This window comes from Lycorma delicatula, chromosome 2 (genome assembly GCF_047948215.1).
Source record: "Lycorma delicatula isolate Av1 chromosome 2, ASM4794821v1, whole genome shotgun sequence".
Classification (NCBI taxonomy): Eukaryota; Metazoa; Arthropoda; class Insecta; order Hemiptera; family Fulgoridae; genus Lycorma; species Lycorma delicatula.
Window position 1 is genome coordinate 68,861,816 of NC_134456.1, and position 21,488 is coordinate 68,883,303.

The 21,488-nt window shown below is 28.8% G+C and overlaps 1 protein-coding gene across 13 annotated transcripts in view; it reads left to right on the forward strand.

Annotated features, from left to right (window-relative positions):
- nrm (neuromusculin) overlaps positions 1-21,488 on the forward strand; it is a 797,795-nt gene that overhangs the window by 165,112 nt on the left and 611,195 nt on the right. The window lies entirely within an intron of this gene.

Below are 21,488 nucleotides of genomic sequence, written 5' to 3' on the forward strand. Positions count from 1 at the left end.
ACTCGACAATGAAAATGAAGAAGAGGGATGTGTGTGGTACAAGGAAGACATTAGGGAACCTAGAATGGAAGAGAAAACATTAGGAGACTCAAAGTTGGAGAGAAGAGATAGAGAAAATGAATGGGAAATACCCATCATGTAAACTGCACATTCCCGGGCGCGTGATGAGGCGACACGCCGGCTCGTTGCCATGCAAATCGTAGAGCTTAATCGCGACCAGATGGGGCACCTGCCTCTCTCCTCTTCTGTGCGTAACTCAACTAGTGCTTCTCTCTCGGCATACCCCTCAAATAAACTTTAGACGAGCTTGCTTCCCGCTCCTCTTCCCTTTGCCATCAACGACGCCGCATCTATGCTCATAACATTCCCTTCAGGTAAATAATAAATTCCTTAAACTCCTTGACGGCATCTTTTTTGGAAAGCATAAAAAAGGTAAAACTTTAAAATTAAAAAAATATTGGTTATATCAGTAAGCCTGCTTCGGTACTGAAATATTTAAATAATCGGTGTGTAATGTAAAAAAGGCGGCTAGTAGTATAATCGTCGCATAAAAAAGCAGTAACTGGAAACTTAATTATCTAAATTGATTCTTTGTTGAAATCGACTTCATATAAAAAAAATGGAGTTAATAAAAATAGTCGAGGGAATTTTTAATGTATACTATCAAATAATAACTTAGCTTGGTTTTTTAGTTTCTATCAAAACTAATTTCTCTCACGAAAAACTTTATGAGTTCAGTTTACGGTACGTAAAAATTATTATGGTTATTGAATAATCATGAACTACAATTCTGCAAACGAGTAGGAAAATCCTTGAAGTTTCTTGTTGATATCATAATTTAAAATTTTTTAAATTGAAATAAAACTGTAATGGCATTATAAAAGCTTGAAATCTACGAGTAAACACTGATACTTAATTAAAAATTGTGAAATTTATGAACGTATTATAAAGAATACGTACATATATATATATATATATATATATATATATATATATATTATTTATTTATTAATTTCTAACTAAATAGTCTTGAAACATTTTATGTACTGTATGTTAAAACAATTTTTATACATTTTATAAACGGTCGTCAAACTTGTTAAAATGGTTATTTTTAGATAACGTATTTTGATAGAAAAAAAGTGATTATTAAATATTTATTATCTTATTTTAAGATTTGAGTAATTAAAGACTTATTAAACATAGATTTCTGAACTTACAAAAAACAGGTAAAAGTGTCAATCCATTTGAATTGTCCCAAAAAATAATAAGCTGGTTGCTTGATCAATGAAAAAAAAATTTGAAACTTACTCGCTTGTTTCCTACATGTCTCAGGACCTTAAAACAATTTTTTTTTTTTTTTTTTTTTTTTTGTTTAAGCAGTTTACCTGTGGCGGCCATTTTTGTACGGAGAGCACACCTATTTTTGTGATTGTGAGGGTTTACGGAAAATATCATATCTAAAAAACTATTGGTTCTGGAAGGATGAAACAAAAATCAATTTATTCAAATTTTCTCAAAGTAAAATATTGGTTCGGTAGTTTATTTACCTATCTCTCTTCTTTCTATGAGAGAATTACCAATAAAGTTGAACGTGAAAAACGGTGAAATATCACATTTGGTAATTTTTTTTGAAAGGCAGATATGGCATACACAGTTTGAATTACTTTTTAATATGTAGGTATATGTTAGTAGTTTTACCATAAATAATAATAATAGTGATATACTACTGAACTATGCCGTGGGTGTTGACTCAATGGAAGCTTTGTATCTCATTTCGAACAAAAAATGAAAAGTTTTCTGCAAAGTCTGCCAACACCAAACATTCTTCTTCAACTAATTCTGATTTTTTCTTCTTGAAAAACTGAGCTCGAGATTTTGACACGAAATAGTGAGTTTTCAGCTTATCCAATTTTTCCACTAATGATTCGAAAAACTCATCTTTGGTCTGCAGAACAGTAATCATCTCTGCCGTATCAGCCCGTTACCAGTGGGTACTGTGGTTAGTGAATTATTGTATCTGGCAACACATCATACTCTTGGGAAAAGTTGTACATGTGAAACATTCTCTGCTTACCTGGACATTTGGTGTATTCATTCATCATACAGCTGTAGTTATCCTTGTCACAAACAAGGATGCCTGCTAAGCATAATCAGCATTAAGTTTGGAACCATTAATCATGAGTTTAATGATGTGATGGTGGGGGCAAAAACAAACTGTATGAGTCCCGGATGCACCAGTCAAGATACACCATATTGGACGGAGTTCGCAGACAGAACTTTGATCTTCCAATTTTTTCCTCAAGGTTTTCACATTTAAAGGAGACATACAATTCATTTAAGTTTATCAGAACAAGGCGCTTTTGCTTATATACTTAGACACCATCAACACCCATGCTAACACAATCCTTTTTACCAGGACACAGCTTGCTATTATTGTCATCTTCGTACAATAACACAACTTTTTTAATTGTGCCGTTACTAATTCCTGTTTTATGTATTTTACCTAACTCCGGTAGAATGCCTTTCTCATTAACTAATTCTCTATTAAGTTTAACCAGACGCTCAGGCACATTGAACTCTGATATTATTTTAGATCTGGTCCAAGATTGGGAAAGTAAACTAATAATTTTATTAGTTTAAATATTCTTTAAAAGCAAGAAGACATTTTTCTTTTAGTTTTAAATAAGATTATCATATTCTTATGAAGAAGATTGAGCTAGATTTTAATTTTCAGAAACTTTTGATTCAAGACACAATTCAAGATTCTTTTTTTAATTTTTCAAATACCTTAATTAGTTTCAATTTCAATACTGATGGCCTTTAATCCGTGCTTAATTTTTTCAATTTTGATGAAGGTGATACACCCAAAATGCTGCAAGCAGCAACCAATTGTTCAATATTGTGATGGGGGACAATGTATTGCTCTCAGCAATCATATAGTTCTTTGTACTGCTGAGAAAAAATACTTTTGAAACAGTTAACACAAAGAGACTTTCCAGGAACTAAATTTAAATTTGGAAAAATGTGTTCTTTAAGAGCTTGCTCTAATGTTATTTGTCTTAAGTTTTTCGTAACTTTTTTTTTATGAGTTCTTAAAGGGTCATAAGAGACCCTTTCCGTTTGTCCATACAGGTGACTGAATTTTGAAAAAACCTTTTTTCATGATTTATACAAAAATAGTGACATTTGAATTAACACGTAAAAAAAATGTGTTTTTTATCACTAAATTCACAAATTTTAATGAGTTCTTTAGGCACGTTCCATACACTGTTTTACGACACTCTTCATTCACATAAATTCCTACGGAACATTGTTTTATGTGAAATTACTTGAAAATAATATAAAAATAACTGATTTCAAAATTTGTAAATATAATATTATTAAGTAAAACTTATTTATTTAATAAACACTTCCAAACACAGGATGAAACTTGAGACACTCTGTATAGATGTTAACAGGTCGCTGACTAATGTCAGACTGACCAGTCTGTAACTGTAAAGCTAAATGATGCAATAAGTATAAATGAGAATGTTGCAACATGAATTTTTCTGACGTCTGGAAGTGACTTCAAGCGCCTATTATAACATAAACACTGCAGTTGAATGGTTTAAATAAGTCTGTTTCAGCTGTAGTAATAAGTATAAAAATATTAAAGTGCCAAGAAGTCAAGAAGCCCCCTTAAGCACTTATTTATTGAGTCAAAATGGTATCCCTTTTAACAGGGTTTTCATGATTTTTGAGAGGTTATAAATTTTAATTACTCCAATACACAGGAAACTTTTTTATTTTTCATAAAAATCTACAAAAACACTGTAAGTTGTGCAAATTTGAGATTTTTATCACCAGCTCCATTAGAGTTATTTGAAGCCAAAATTTGGATTTATTTTTTAAAAAAATAGTTTTCAATAAATTCATAATAATATTCACAATAATTCATAAAAGTTTAGGAGTAAGTGTATCACCATTTATGTTGTACATCGTAAAACTACTAACATATAACTACATACAAAAAATAATTCAAACTGTGTGTGCCAGCCTTGCCTCTTGAAAATATTACCAAAAGTGAAATTACACGTTTATCATGTTCAACTAGTAATTTTCTCATACAAAGAAGAGAGATAGATAAATAAATTACTAGACCAGTCGTTTACCTTGGGAAAATATAAATAATAATTTTTGTTTCATCCTTCCAGAACCAATAGTTTTTTAGCTATGATTTTTTTACATAAACCCTTATAATCACAAAATAGGTGTGCGCACGGTATAAAAATGTCCGTCACAAGTAAACTGCTTTAATAAAAAATTTTAAAAAAGTTTGAGATCCTAAGACATGTAGGAAACAAATGGGTAAGTTTTAATTTTTTTTAATTGGTCAAGCAACCACCCTTGGGTCACTTCAAATGGATTGACCCAAAATTTATATGTATAATTTGAAATTTCAAAATTAGCAAGACACAGCAAACCAAATTCTATAATAAAATGCTTTTAAATAGTTGCTGTGCAATACGTTTGGTGAACGTTAGTCCCATCCTCAGTGACTGATATTAGTTTTTTTTTTTATTACTGTGAAAGTCGTTTATGTATTCGTTATCTTTTTTAAAAACATAGAATGTAGAATCCGTTGACCCGCAGAACATTGTAAAATCGGAACTGTTCAGTTTACATTCATGGAATATTGTGTTTGGTGACATGTTCTGAATATAATGGTTTGTTTCGTTTTGTTTGTTGTTCTGGAGGCTACACCGTATCCAGGCTTTTTTGAAAGGAATTATTTCATTGCGTATGTAAAATGAGCTAGTTTTTTTCTTGAAATGCCTCAATGAGTGTGCTGCTATACAAATTATTTTTGTTTGATCCCTAATACGTTTTTTTACTTAATTGATTTCTTTAGTTGTTAAATAAAAATTTTATACAGATTTTTAAGAGTGGATATGTTCTAATATAAAGATGGGTAAATTTTTTATCGAACTGGTTTGTTTTTGCTTTTATATCCCCTTTTTTAATCATTTTGATAGTTTTAAAACATTTTTTTAGAACTCATTTAGACTTTAATTATTATCAGTACCATTTTAAAAAATGACGACTTTTATAATCCTAAATATTTTTTTTATAATTTAAATTGACAAACTAATTATTGAAAACACGTAAATTTGACAGTTTATCCAGATATTTTATTTCTGATTAAAGTTACACCTTTTAATGTATCTTTTTGTTATGCATCGTATCGCAAAAAATGAAAATTATTGATGTTGAATCAGAAGATGAAAGATAGGGTTGAAAGCAGTAATGAAAGTTCGCCGCCTCGCAACGGGTGGATCTGAGATTTATGAGTGTGGACGACACGGGGTTGACACGTTGCCAAACCTGCTACTGGCCCTTCTAACCGCTCAGTTGGCCCGGGTGCTACGTTCAGCAAAGATTAATCATTCAGCTAAGATTTAAACATTGTACAAAGACTGTCGGTTTTTCTGTTAACACCTCTATATAACATGCGATTTTGCAGGAAAGGTTAACTTGACATTTACATCAAATATTTACAAGTTTAAAAATTTATCTAATAATATTTGTTGTTCTTTATTACAGGAATAATTTGTTAGCGATATAATTTGTGGTAGAACTAAAAAATAAACAAAATATTAAAGAAGATAAAAGTATTCTACCGCGTACCATTTCATATTATAAATGTCTTACATTTTATTTATTATTTGATTTGACTAAGAGAAAACATCAATAATATTTTAAGATATATGCAGCTGAAAATTCTGAAGAAAAAGGGTGAATTAAATTTACTTTACTTATTTTTAGATCTGACCTCGTAGAAATTGCAAATAACAAATTCTTCAGCACATTACAAGCAGCAGTAAAAATCTTTCATTTGATGAAATACTTACAGTAGAGTTTCGCTTATCCGACATTCCGTATTACCCGACATACCATCGCAAAAAGCAATCAATTAGCAACAAGGATTGGAAATTGTGAACGTAGTGTATTTTTTTATGCTCCCGACTCTGCCGCGTGGCGCACCTTTCTACACCTATAAGACATTAATTATGTGTCTTGTCATTCAGTGCAGTGCATTTTATGATTGTTTTTGGATCGTTTTATCGTCTGTTACTATTCATGCGTACGTGTCTATGTGTAAATAGTAAGGGTGATGATTTGGAACATTTTTTATTTTCTGTTTTTGAATTCTCTTAAAGTAATTCTCTTTTAGCATTCTCTTTAAGCAATTTTGACTTTAATTTCTCTTAAAACAATTTCTCACTTTGAATTTACATAATTTGCAATTGTCTCTCTGAGATGTCATGATTAATAATCGCTACTTTAATTTCTGACTTTAATGTACATATCTTTGAATTCTTTGGGGCTCACAGAATTCCTTAACTGTAAGTACAGGGTGATATAAGTGTTTTGGTGGAAGTACTTTACATTTATCTATACCAAACCATTCTGTATTATAATTCTTAGGGCAAAAAATCTTCTCCGGAAGTCCGACTGAATAATAATCAAATAGGTATGATTTTTACCGTATCTTGTAACTCTCGACTATTATACGTTCTTAACAGAAAACAAATAGAAAGATTTCCTATTTAAATTTTAGCTACCACGATTTTAATGGGAAATCTCATCTACGCTTTTAATAATAAAACAAATTAAGGAATAAAAAATAAATAAAGTAATGCTCGTAAATACATTATCAGCGAAAAAGAGAAACCTAAAATTAAAAGTAATAAAAATGATGTATGCCGTGGTTGTTGAAAAAATATATAATAAAAATAAAATGACACAAATAAAAATTAAACCACCAAAAGAAAATTTAGGAAATAATTATTCCAGCACAAGAAGTAAGGAAGGTTATAAGAAAGGAATTATTGGAAAGAAGAGAAAGAGAGAAGCAAGCAAAAGAAGCCCAGGCAGCCCTACTAAAATTAAAAGCTCTTAAAGGACAGGAAAAACAACAAGACGAAATAGAGCAACAGGCAGAAAAAAAGAACAAGAAGAATTAGAACTAGAGGCAATTACTGCAACAATTAAAGATTTATTCCGAAAGAACACTAAAAAGTTTACCGCAGATTCTCTTTCAAATAGATTTTGTATAGAAAATATTGGCGTATTATAAATAACATTGGTGTATATCTTATTAAAAATATTGGCGATATAAATTATAGAGAAGAATACAAAGAAAATAGAAAAAAAGATTTATTTAAATCTTTAACAGAACCATTTTGCGATATTTTATTAATAAAGGAAGTTGGAGTAGAAGATACAGAAAAAGTAGAAGATAAAACCTGAGTTAAAAAATTACGCTGGGTTCGAATAATTAACATACCAAGTTTTCTAAGTATAAAGTGGCAATCCATGCTGTCTCGAATAATACGCCGCCTTGGTTCAATACTTCGGTTAGATTTAATTATTCTAAATATTTTATTATTCCCTGGTTCATTCAAATAAATTATTTTTATTATAATCTTTGAACTTGTAATTCATATATATACATATATATACGTTTACCACTACTGTATTAATTAATTATACATTCGTAATAAACACATGTTGAGTCTTAGAAGGATGGAACAAGACTGACTAACAGTAGAGCATTAGACAAATTCATTTAATAACACTAACAAAAAACGTAAGAATTTATAGAGTAAGAAAGAAGTGAACATTTTTCAACGCAAGACTTTACAGAAATTTTCTATAAAGAACAATAGATAAAATATTTAATTGATAATTTTAATTTTACGCAAGATGAAAATAAAGAAAACAAAGCTAAAAATATTATTGTAAATAACGATAATCTTGTTAGGATAAATTGTTTAACATGGTTAAGCGGTAATGTAAAAGCAAAAGTTTTTAATAAATTTGCGTCTAGATTACTTCGCCAGATATAAATAAAACTATAGGGCACCAAATAATAAATTGTTTAAATTTCCAAAAAGAAAAGTTAAGGAACATATTTAACGATTCAAAAGCAAAATTACACGGAATAACTAGATTAGAAGCAACAATTTATAATTATTCTATTTTCCAAGATAATTTCTGTAAAGATCCAATACAAGATTGTGTTAATGTAATTAAATTTTCTAAACAATATTTTAATGATTCACCATTTTATTCTGTTTCTTTTTCAGCACACTGGAAAAACTTTGTAATTTACTAAAATACAGTTGTTGCATAGTTCATAACGATTTATTGTATTATTGTTTATAGGGAAATAAAAGAATAGAAAATTAACAGGATATTGTGTTAGTTACCCACAAAAAATACAAATAGGTAAAACTTAATACATTCGGTAATTACCTCATTTAGTTTAAAAAACACTTTACCTATAAATTGTGTGCAAATCATCAAAGAAAAATCCATTTAATTTAATTTAAAAGTTTTAAATAAAACCTATGTAAAATATGGAATAAAAAATATACGACATTATCTTTTACAATGCCTAAACAAATAAATAATACAGAAAAATGAATAATAGACGCAAATTGTGTATTTCTTGTTTAATTATTAGAAAAATAAATATTACATATAATTTAAATATTTACGATATACAAGAGGTTAAACCAATAAAATATCCTAGGACTTATTAACAAAAAAGAGAGAAGAGCTATCAGAAGAAAATAAAATACGAAGAAACTGTTAAAAGCTTAGTTAAAAAAGTGAAAATTAATTAGGTGGAATTACTATCTTTTTATTGTTCTAAAGAAAATATACTTACACCAAGATTTGGCGTAAAAGTTTTCTAAAGAAGATATACTTACACCTTTTGTGTACAAAGAGAGATTTGCTTATTATTTTTTATTTCTTGCATACAATCAACGAAAATAATTGTTTTCTCGTTGCGTAAGCTGTTATTTATTTTACCTACAAACTCTAAATCCGGTGTAAAAAAAATTTATTTTTTCTTTACATTTAAGTAAACTTTTGATCTGCTCTAGTAGAAATTCAGTATATAAATTCGAAATTGTCAATAGCGCCAATATAGTTTATTATAATTGATGTTTTTCCACTGCCACGACATCCGATTAAGTTGCAAGTAAATGGGTGTACAGAATCTATAGTTTGCCGGTGTTCTAAGAGTTTTTTACTTTTAAAAGATGTAATTTTATCTAGAAATGTATTATTTTTATTATCACTTGATTTTCTGTTTGTAAATTAACAGTTATTTTATTTTCTGTTTGGCTATTCTGTAAATTATTCTGATAATTGATATTTATTACCTGATGTATTATCTGAATCTCTTTCATCTAAATTATTCCAAATAAAATCACAAATGTTCCATAAATCTTTTCTTTCTTTATATTTCATAAAACAATCTTCGCAAGTTTTTTCTTGGATAAAAATGTATTGTTACAACTAATGCATAATATTTCCTCTAGCATTTTTATTATAATAATTCTTATATTTTTAATTATTCTTATATTTTTCTCTTGTTAGGATTTTTCCTTGTAGAAATTGAAACACTTCAATAAATTTATAACAAAAATACAATTTATAAATAATTAATAAAAATGGCTTTATTAATAGGTAAAGAAGATTTTATTACAGTTTTAGAATCTGAGATTTAATGGCGGATAAAAGAAATCGAGAAAGATGTAATGGCACTTAATAAACAATCTAACAAGAATTAACAATCTAAAAAGAATAAAAAATTGTTTATAGACATAAAAGAATTGGAAAAAATGATGGAAGAATTTAAAAAAGCTGTTGTAGAAAAAAATAGAAGAATTGAAAGAAATCAGATAATAAATAATAAATTAATTTCCTATTAGAATAATAAATTAGAACTAGAAATACATAATTCGATGAATTAATTAAAATAGAAACAGAATAAGTAAAACTCGAAAATTAATATTTAAAATATTTGAATTACAAGATATTAGTTTAGGTTTATGTATTTCTGTTTTTGTCTTATGTTGTTTTTTTGTTTTGTTTTTAACGTCTGTTTTCGTATTTTTCGCTTATGTTTTACATTTATGTTTGATTCATAAGAAAGGCAAAATTCCCTTGTAACCTTCTGCTACTTTTTCGCAAAAAAAAAATCAGAAAAATTATTTTGGTTATTCAACCAATTCCGCATAACTCTGCGGAAAGTTCCGCAGAGTTATGCCTTCCTCTTTAAAAGTTACTAATCTTTATTCAAAAATAAGGAAACAAAGATTAAAATAAAAACAAGAGCTTAAGTCGAAATAACGTAAGTAGCCAAAAATATTTTAGAAAATGAAGATTTAATTAATGTAATTAATGTTTTTTTTTTTTTGCAAATTGTAACGATAACGGAATTCTTAAACAAACATTTTGACATTAACAAGAATTATACTTGCCAAACCCTGAAAGCTGATGACTTCTACAAGCACCTAGGTTGCAATTTAACTCTAAAAAAAAAAAAATGCTTAAATAACGCTAAAAGATGTTTAAATAACGCTTACAAAATTTTAATATAATTTTACTTAATGCAAATCGAACAATAACTAAACGCTAAACCAATGTTTAAACCACGTTAAATAAACTTTATCAAACGACCGTAATGAATCTTAATAAGACGTAATTAAATGATAAGAAACGTTAAATACACTTAATCGATTACTTTTAATTGTTTAAACCTTAATAAATTGTTAAATTCTTGTATTTTAGTGTTACTATTATTCTGTTAATAGTTTAATTTTAATATTTTTCCTACAGATAAATCAGTCACATTTTTTTTAATATCTAGCGTACTGAACGTTTATAAAGGTTTTTATAAAGTCAAACGACCATAATGAATCTTAATAAAACGTAATTGAACGTTTAACTTAACCATTGAACAATCTTTCTTTCTTTTTCCTGTTTAGCCTCCGGTAACTACCGTTTAGATAATTCTTCAGAGGATGAATGAGGATGATATGTATGAGTGTAAATGAAGTGTAGTCTTGTACATTCTCAGTTCGACCATTCCTGAGATGTGTGGTTAATTGAAAACCCAACCACCAAAGAACACCGGTATCCACGATCTAGTATTCAAATCCATGTAAAAATATCTGGCTTTACTAGGACTTGAACGCTGTAACTCTCGACTTCCAAATCAGCTGATTTGGGAAGACGCGTTAACCACTAGACTAACCCGGTGGGTTATTGAACAACCTAGATCGTTTATAAATTAACTGTCAGGCGTCAAAATAACTATTTAAAATAACATGACTACCCCACATCCTTAACGTACTTAATTATTTTTAACTATTCACTGAAGTCAACTGGTGTCCCTGGCCTTAGCGGTTAGAGGCAGAGGTAAGATGAGAATAAGGAAAAGATCCGGAACCTGTGAGCCGACCTGCCATGCCGGACGTACTATCGGTAGGTGGGGAAGCTCATCAGTCGCAAGGACACTCCACTTGGCTGAGTAATACTTGATTGTTGAGCTGGCTCAGGAACCAGGAGAATAAAAAAACATAAAAAACTATTCGCTTAGATAATACCCTTTAAAAATAATAACAAATCTGATTACTCCACTATTTGTCGGGACAAAATTAAAACACATTTAAGATCTTCAATCATTTATTTGGTAAATTAACTTATCGACGGTAATTAACTATTAAAAGTAACACAATGCCGTACTTTTCAATTGTAAGAGTTTTATTGTCATTTAAATATATACTATTATACAACACGCTTACAATACATATCATGTTATCAGTCATTTTATCTGGTTCTTTTAATGTATCTCCATCATACATTTTATTACTAATATACAAACCAGAATCAAGAATCTTGTAATATCTTTGACGTGACAACGTCTTATAAATCGATGAACGCCGGCAGCACGCACGAAAAATTGTCCCGTTCCGCCTGAGCCGAGCCGATGTTCTAAAAAATTAAGCGCTTGGTAGGAGATAAATTTATCTTTTAATACATTTTTCAAGTAATATATGGTAGATTAAAACAAAAGTCATTCTGTAGGAAATGACTATTCTAAATTATAATCGGCCACCTGTACATAAATTTCGGACACTCGAATTACATAAACCAAGATTTCAAAACCTTGTGCAAGACCTTTTATTGACATTTGTTCATTTTATTATTAAAATTTTTGAATTTTGTTTTTTATTATTAAAAATGTACAAGAAATCTCCCATTAAAATCGTAGTAGCTGAAATTTAAATCGAAAATAGGAACGTTTTCTGTTAAAATTGTACAGTAGTCGAAAGTTAAAAGATGTAGTAGAAATCGTACTTATTTGATGATATTGTAATGTGATAGAAATCATCTTTTCAAGAAATCGAAAATTGTATGAAGAATGAGGATCAGTATGAAATAACTGATGAAGAAATTGTCGCTCTTATCTGTTGCGATGACAACGAAATTGAAGATCAAGATCAGCACCTACTGTTGAGCCTCGCAGGATTTCACATAACGACAGAGTTAAGGCTCTAGAAACTGTAATTAAATACCGTTATTCCATTATTTCTTCGTTCTATTGGATCGTTGCTTCCTGATCTCGTCTGTGACCTTCACTTTGTTATGCTGTTGTAATCTTCTAATATTGAATCTATTGTTTTGAAGTACGTAGTTAATTTTCATTTCATCACAGGCGTCCTCAACCCCCAAGCCAATTTCTTGGAGATCTGTTTGGATTTCTCAACATATTTTCCACAGGTTTTTTTTATTAATATTCCTTGTGACCAGTTGTTTTAGAATTCGGTTCTCAGGCATTCTTAATACGTGGAAAAAATGGGAAATCCTGGTTTTTTCATCGTACTGAGAATCAGGTCGACTTGGTTGTAGACAGTTTCATTTGTGGCAATTCGCCAGATTCCATCCTTTTATAATTTTTACTTAAACTAGTTCTGATAATTCGCCTTTCTGTTTTAAGTAATTGGTCCGTTTTACTTTCATTCTTAATTTGAAAAATAGTCTCACAAGCATAAAGCGCCACCGGAAGAACTACTGTGTTATAATGGTAAATTTTGGATTTTATTGAGAGACATTTTTAATTCTTTATAAATGACCTGCTTCAAAATGTTGAGCCATTCATTTTATCCCTTTTTCAGATGATTCAACTGTATAAAAAATATTTATTTAAAAGAACTGAAAATTGTACGACACCATCTCAAAAGATTATTTACTGGATGTATTGTAACGTAAAAAATCGATAAAACAATTGCATTTTGCATCTCAGGTAGACAAGATTGTTTGTTGATCGTGTGGATAAAATTTCCATTATATTTCCATTAATTTCCATTAATGGTAACGATAGTATTTCTGTTACCCAAAAATAGAAGATTTTAGGTGCTTTATTAGATGACAAATTCTTGAGGGTTATTTACTTCGTTTATAACAAGGTAAAGTTGTATTATTTTGGTTTAAAGCGACTTAATAAACCCTCAGCTTGTCATCATTATTAAATATTTACTACGATTACGCATATTCTTGTATAAAGTATCATCTCTTGGGTAGCCCTCAAAAAGTCAAAACTAGTTTGTAAGATATAAAATTGGGCTCTCAGATCATTATCTGGTGCCCACAAGTATGAATCGCGAAGACTGAAATTTAGAAAATTAAACATGATAACTTATCCTTATCTTTATCTTTGCTAAAAACAACAATCATTTATTCTTAAAAAAATAGTACTATCCATCTTTATCAAATCGTATAATTGATTTGTATATGTAAAAACACCAGCCTATAATTTGACTTACGAGAAAGGACATTATGCTTCCGTTGCGATTTTTACTCGTATTAAATTGCCAATTTGGAAAATTTGACCACCAATTTATTTAATATACAATTAAAAGATTTTCTTTTACGAAAAAAATATAATTCTGGTGAAGAAATGTTTAAATAATGTTAATTAAAGAAACCCTATTTTATCTGCAACTTGTACGCGAATATGTGTTCAAAATGATTTTCAATGCGGCTTCCCAGTTGTGAAATATTTTGTAGTTACTTTTTATATTTTATTCATTTTACCATATGTTTTTGTGTTAAAAATAAAATTTTTAAATATTTATTTGACTTTAAATAAATCTATTTTTATCTTATAATTTATCTTATATTAACTTGATCTATATAATGTATTTTTATGTTCCGGTCAGAATAAAGATTTATTTTATTTATTGAAAAATGTGTACTTTTTATTATAGTCAAGACCATTATTTTTCAATGTTCTGAAGGTGACTTTTTTCCAAATCATTTTGTAAAGTTTTTTTTTTTAATTGTTAGACTTATCGTTATTTAAAATATTTTAAATCTGCAAATTAAATAATTGGAAATGAACATTTTTTCAGTGTATACTTCTCGAAATTTTTGGCTGTCATTTCTAATGTAGTGATCATCAAGATTTTATCTCATGTTTTCAGAAAGTCACTTCTCTCGAATCTAAATTTGGGAATCTGTGTGGTTTGTTACATAAATTCAGAGGTTGTTAATAACGTTCAGACCAAAAATAAACACTAATAATAAACGCACCTGGTATTTACAGTGATGCGAGTTTAATCAATAAAAAAAAATTATTCATGTTTTTACACTTATAAGCTCGTAGATAAATAAATATAACAAACCAATTGTTTCTTAATCAGACTTAACGTTTTGTAAATTTTCAACCAATCCTCTAAACCATTTAAAAATTATTTGTATAATTCTATAAATACAATCGGAAATTGACAAAAGGTCGTCAGTTATTTTAGTTATACAAAAAAAAATATTATTAAGTTTTCAACTCATTAAATAAAAATCAGCTTCATTTTTAATTTGTTTAATCACATCTAAAAGAAACCGTAGTAAATAATTTTTAACTATATTAATAAAAAACAAAAAAAAAAACACATTGTTAATCGTATGTATAAATGCGAAAGTTGGTCTGTTAATTTGTTTGCAACAGTATCACGCGAGAACCAACCGACCGTTACTATCAAATTTTCAGGATACAAATTTAGTATCCCAGGGAAGATTTTACACCATAGATTGAGGCCCTGGCTCTCTTGGGGGTGAAGTTGTGAATTAAGGATATTCATTAAAAAAACAAAATAATCCACTTACTCAGTTATATTTCTGTCACTATGCAATATAAATATAATGAAGAAAATGATTAATTCATTTTTATTTAATGAATGTCTGTAAAATATTTAATATTCACACCACTATAGTTATTACTTTTCTTTCTTTTGTAGTTTACTTTTTTATTTCAAGTATTTGTAAAGTCTGTGTACTTCCCCCTTCGACGTTTCCTCGTTTCTTTTCCTTTTTTTGTACATAACGTTCCCTTTCATTATTCATTTTTCTTCTTCTACTTCCTGCCGTGCAGTTTTTTCAATCTTTTTTCATTATGCCGTTTAAGGAGACACAGAATCTATGATAATCATCAATTGCTTCTAACCGTAGCCGGTTTTCACGAGAAGAGACCAAAGAGGAAAGAGATGAGCGCCTTGAGGTTGAACGAGTATATAACTGCAAAAGTCTCTCAAAACCATGAGGAGAAAGAGACGCATCGGGGGTCTAGGAGGCAAAGCCCCCTGGCTAGAGGATCGGACGAGCGAAGCGAGTCTGATTGGCTATTGTTTTTATATTATGGCCAAATATAAGAGTATTTCTTTTAATATTTCTTTAGAAAAATTTTATAGCATATTTTCCATATTCTTTTTTCATAGGTAATTTTTAAACTCTTAAATTAATGTAAAGTCTCCATCAACAAATAAATAAAAATTGAATTAATTATTATTATTCAGTCATTTTTTATCGAATTTTATTATTGGATATTGTTTTTTTAATATTATGATAATACAATTAAGACACTTAAGGAAAAGGAAACCCCAACAAATATCTTCCACCTATTATTATAATCTAAGTAAATCTCTAGCATGAAACCCGATCTCTTTGTGGATAGTACAAAGAATTAGTGTATGAAATTAAATTAGTTATTGCGATTCGGTTTTTATTCTTTTAAGAGGATAATCCTTCGTAAATATAATTTCTTAGTTAATTAATTTCTTCGTTAGTATAATTACTTATTAAGAAGCACATACTTCTTAAATATATCTGGGAAAGAAATCACTGATCGGTTAGTAAAGACTTCTGCACAAAAGAATCCAGGGTAAAATGTAATTATCTCATAAAAATTATTTTTATGACCTTAATTTGAACTCTTTATTTTATTTTTATTTGACGATAACCATTCATAAGTATATCTTTTCTGATTAATATTTATTTTTATTATTCAGAAATGTAGAGAGTATTTTCTAATTTACATTTCCTATAAACTACAGTGCGTTTTTAACTTTCTCTGAAATAAGCTTATTTCTATCCTGGAATACCTGCTCTTCTCAGTTCCACCTTAAGAATCTTGATCGTTTTTTCCTTACCCGATACATCAAAGTCAAAAAAGTTTAAGTAAAGTTCTAAAGTAGAAACTTAATTACTTAGGCGATTCGGATTTACCCACAACGCGAGAGTAAATAGTTCGGCAAGACATATTTCATGTCGTGTCGAACTGTACAGAATGTAAAACGAACAAGCACATCATTTAATGAGTTTAGAAGTCAACTAAGTTTTAATCACCTTGTACACACCTAAACGCTGCTATGCTCATTCTCCTGCGAGATTTGTTGAGAAAGCAGCCCTAATTTCATAACTTCACTCGCTTTATCTTTCTGGCTGTTTCCCCTTACTTTCCTACTCTAGTATTTTCCCTCTACAATATTCACTTAAACCAACAAACACAGAAGTCTTGTTGTGGTAAACCTCTGTAGAACATACATAAGAATCAAGTAATCGGGTATTATAGCCCGTTAAAGTAGAAATGTGCGAGATATTTTCTTTAGTTTTACAACGATATACATTTCTACAATTTTTTTTTAATTTTAGGAAACTAAAATTGATCTTTTTTAACCTACTTAAAAGAGAATGAAAGTTTTTAATGCGAAATATGTTAACTGTTTATGACTTCTATCAGAATAAGATTGAAAGAAAAGGATGAATTTTCTGACAGAGGTAGATGAAAAAGAAATAATAGTAAGAATATATCTAAGTAAGGGGAAAGAAGTTTTAATAAATGATTTAAGTAATATTTCTTCTAATATAATCAGTAAATTATTTTTATTCGCTATTACCAGCGTTATTATATGATTCTTTGTAGAGCCGTTAATAAGAAATTCTCCCGCTAGCATTATTAACATTAATTACATTAGCATTATTAACTAAAAATATTATTTTATAAATTTCTAACGCTGTAAAATAAAAATTAAATAACAGTAAAATAAATTAATGGAAAATCTCTCAAAGAAATATTCCGTCTATTGTAATAATAATTAATAATAAATTACAAACCTCTCTCAAATAAATTATATAGAGAAATATCCGGAAGTTGTTAAAGCGGATGGAAGAATAATTTCACTTGGTGGTATAATTTGTATAGATACTTTTATATTTTAGTTTTTGTAAGTACTCTGCATGCATTTAGTTTTACTGTAACTACAGTTACTGTAGGGAATACAGATACTGAACGATACTGTCATGACTTTACTACATGCAAAGTTTAGTTCCAATAGTGTTTAAATTTTCACATAAATTCATATAATCATATAAATTATCATATGTATACATGTTTAAAAAATGAGTTACTTTAATCTTCAATATAGAATAATAACAATCTCAAGCATAACATAAAATAACATCATCTACCATGAGACCAGTATAATGGCAATAATAATACAAAGAATGATAGAATTTTTTTATACACACAGTGTACAAAAAAATTATCGAGATTTGAAAGATGTTTAATATCTCTTAAGTTTGACTTGCAGTAATGATTCAAATGAAATGAAAGAGTAAGAATTTACTCTATCATTTCATTTGAATCATTATCATTGAACATTTTTAGGGGAGAAACTTCTTCGAGTTTCTCTCCTAGAAGTGTTCACTGTGAGAAACTTTCATCTCGTGGCACGCATCCAACCGATAAAAGAGTTCATTCAATACTTTAAGCAACATTTTGGAGCGATGAAAGCGACAGCTGCTTTAATCCTGTGCCTCAAATCGGGTAGATCAGTGGGTAGCAGAGACACATGCACAAGACCCCTTATAAAACTCCAAAGAAAAAGTTATATGGGATCAGATCGGATAACGTTGGCGGCACCGTAAGCAAGCTGTCTAATCGGGTTCAAGCCGACCGATCCAGCGGTAGGGGAAAACGAAATTCAGTTAATCTCGTACTAAATTATGGTTGTGAGAAGGCGCTCCATATTGTTGCCATATAAAATTCTCTGGTCTATTTTATAATTGAGGAAAGAGCCATGTAAGCAGTATACCAAATAAGCTACTAATCTTACGCTTGCTTCAAAGAAAAAAAACATGCCGTCGGGATGTTGCAAAAAAAGAAATTAATTTTGGCGTGTCCCTTTCGCATTGTAAGAGATCATGAGGATTTTATTGACCATCAAATACGGATATTATGTGTGCTAACTTTTCCATAAGATGAAATGTTGACTCATCACTAAACAAAATACGATCAAGAAAGTTGTCATCTTCATGATCCATTTTGATTATTATTACTTTCAAAGTTGACAAGCACAGGGTAATCGGTAGACTTCAAAAACTGTAACAGCTCTAAACTGTGTGGACGCAAATGTAAGCGTTCCTTAAAACATTTTACATTGTCGTCACCGACGTTGATAATTCGCAGCTGGGGGTCATAACAGATTTTTTAGGACTACGCGTGAGACTTCCTTATACGTTCAGCATTTTCTTCAAACATTTTTGGTCGTACATGTTGTCTTTCATTTTACTCATACATACGGTTTTTTCAAATTTTTATGCCATCGACAAATGTTGTTTCCGCTTGGAGGATCATAAAGAAACTTTTTATGGAAAGCACGATGAAACGGTAATCCTCAAAGTATTTTTAGTTCAGAGTCGCCCTCTTTGCTAGTGGCCCTTTGAAGCGGAAAGATAGGAAATCAACGTACGTACGTAAATGCGTGCAACTTTAATTCTTTTTTTTTTTGCTCTATGATTCTAGCCTTAACTTAACACTATACACCTCATTCAAGTGATATTATAACAAATTAAAACCCAGATATTCTTTGTTGTTCACCCGGTATATTAATTCAACTAATGTAGGACTATTATTTTGTTACAGCTATTGACAGGAGAGTATTTATAACACTAAGGAGCTGACTACTAATTTTCTGCGTATTTTATAGTACAGCAGCATCGGGAAGATTAAAAATACCTACATATGTTTGTTACTAACATTAATCCAGCCCCACAGTTATTTATGATTTTAATCAACTCTCATGTATCCGTTGAACGAAGAATATTTTTTCTGATCTGCGTAACTAAACTACAGATTATTATGTAAATTTTTATCAGTAAAATAATAACCTCATAGTTTAAAATTAGGCAGAAACTATAAATAAAATATAAATAATTCTGTTATATATAACTTTTATTGGTAAATTAATTTTTGTCATTGTGAATTAAACATCATCAATAATATATGTTGACCGGTCTCGCAATGATTTTAGATACGAACAAATAAAAGGAAGCAAAATGCTGAAAACGGTTGATTTTTTTCATATTTCTCTTTAATGTTTGAAATTATGAAAAATACTAAATTTTACCTCAAATTTTTTTCTAAAAAAAAAGGGTTTAACAATTTTCTGTGATATAGTGGTGATAATTTCGAATAAAAGCTAATAAATTAATTAAAGTTGTTTATAACTAATCCATCGTCTATGATATTTACGAATAATCTTTTTGATTTCTGTAAAAAGTTAAAATTAATGTAAATTATACTAACAGTCAAACTTAAAAATCTTCTTTTTTTATATTATTTGTACATTTTAAGAAATAACATTTTATTATATTTTTTATCTTTAATTTTTTAATTGCTACATAATTTAAAACACATTTTACATGCAATTAAATTAACCTGGTTTCTTTACTGCTTATGTTAGTGGAAGATAATATTAAATGTAATTTTGTAAAAGAATTTTTATTCAGCTTCATTTTAGTAATTTATTTATTTTTTCTTATTTAATTAAATTATATATGCACGATAAAATGTACACCAAAAATTAAATAAAGCTTCACTGTTTTATACGTATTTATTTTTTTTAATTAAAAAAGAAAAAGAAAAAATTATTCTAATGTAAATAAAAGTCCACATTTATTTAAAATTAGTAATATTTGTACATTTGTTTACATTTATTTAATAATTTTAATATCGCATTGTAAGATGCATACGTAATCGAAGTATTTTTATTTAATAATGTTTTTTTCTTTCGTATTACATCATTTAAATGCAAAACTTAATAATTTTCTTACTGTACATAAGTGTTTCTTCTTGTCACGGTTTGTAAGCAGCCGTCATAACCATTATTTTTTTAAATAGATGCTTAAAATGTTATTTCGTTTTACTTTAACGTAATTTATTTTTTTTATGTGCTATAATTAATTTTTTAAGGGATGAAAATTAAGTTTCATAAATCAGTGATACATTTACGATGTTAAAAAATAAAATTTAAAATTTTTCTTTTGCAAGTCAACTAACTCGTAGTATGATTATTATTATTACTATTGTAAGTACTGTTTTCTCCGTTTTCGTACTCGCTTGAATAAATCTGTAGGTGAGTTTTATCCTGAACTTTGAAAAGATGTTGGTTAGGGTGTGTGTACGTGCTTCTTAACCAAAATACTATGTATACATACAATATGTGTCATTTTGATTTCGAGCTATTAATTATTTTTACATATATATTTATTTGTTGTATTTCAACTATACTGTATATATATTAAAATCCTGATGAATTTGTTATTTATTAATTTCATTTTTATGCTTCCTTTTTTTGCCGTACTTTCTCTTTAATTAAGAAAGTAGGATGGATATAACAATTGACAAGATGATTATTTGAGTCCATCATTTCAAAAATAGAAAAGATTTGATTACAAAAATTATTTGCATATGTTGTGTGGAGTGTGTATGTGTGTGCGCGCGCTACCTCTCAATAAAAAATACAAACATTTACTCTTGCTATTAGTGTGATATTAATTTTTCTAGTATAAATGCTCCCTTTGATCACGATTTGTGCAAGATATGTATCATGAACATTTTAACCCTTGATTACATTTTGCATCCTTGTATATTAATTTAAAGAACAGCCAGGATAAGTGAAGAGAAGATTGATGAGGGTGTTACACTTCCAGACGAATTAAAATTAGTGAAAATCTACATCTTAAGAGATTTTATATTAAGATAAAATATGAAAAGAACTCCTAACCCTGAAACTTGTTTTTTAATTTTTTAGTTTTATCAATTTATATTACTATTTTGTGTACCTATTTTAAAAAAGGAAGCAGTTCAAAATGGAAATATTTTATATTCGTTTTCACAAGCAAAGTAGGCAAATAAAATACAATCTTTTTTATTATTTATTAATTTCTGTTCACAGCTCAAATTATTATTATAAAATAGGATATCTTCGTATAAAGGTAAATTACAAATCCATCTAACATAAATC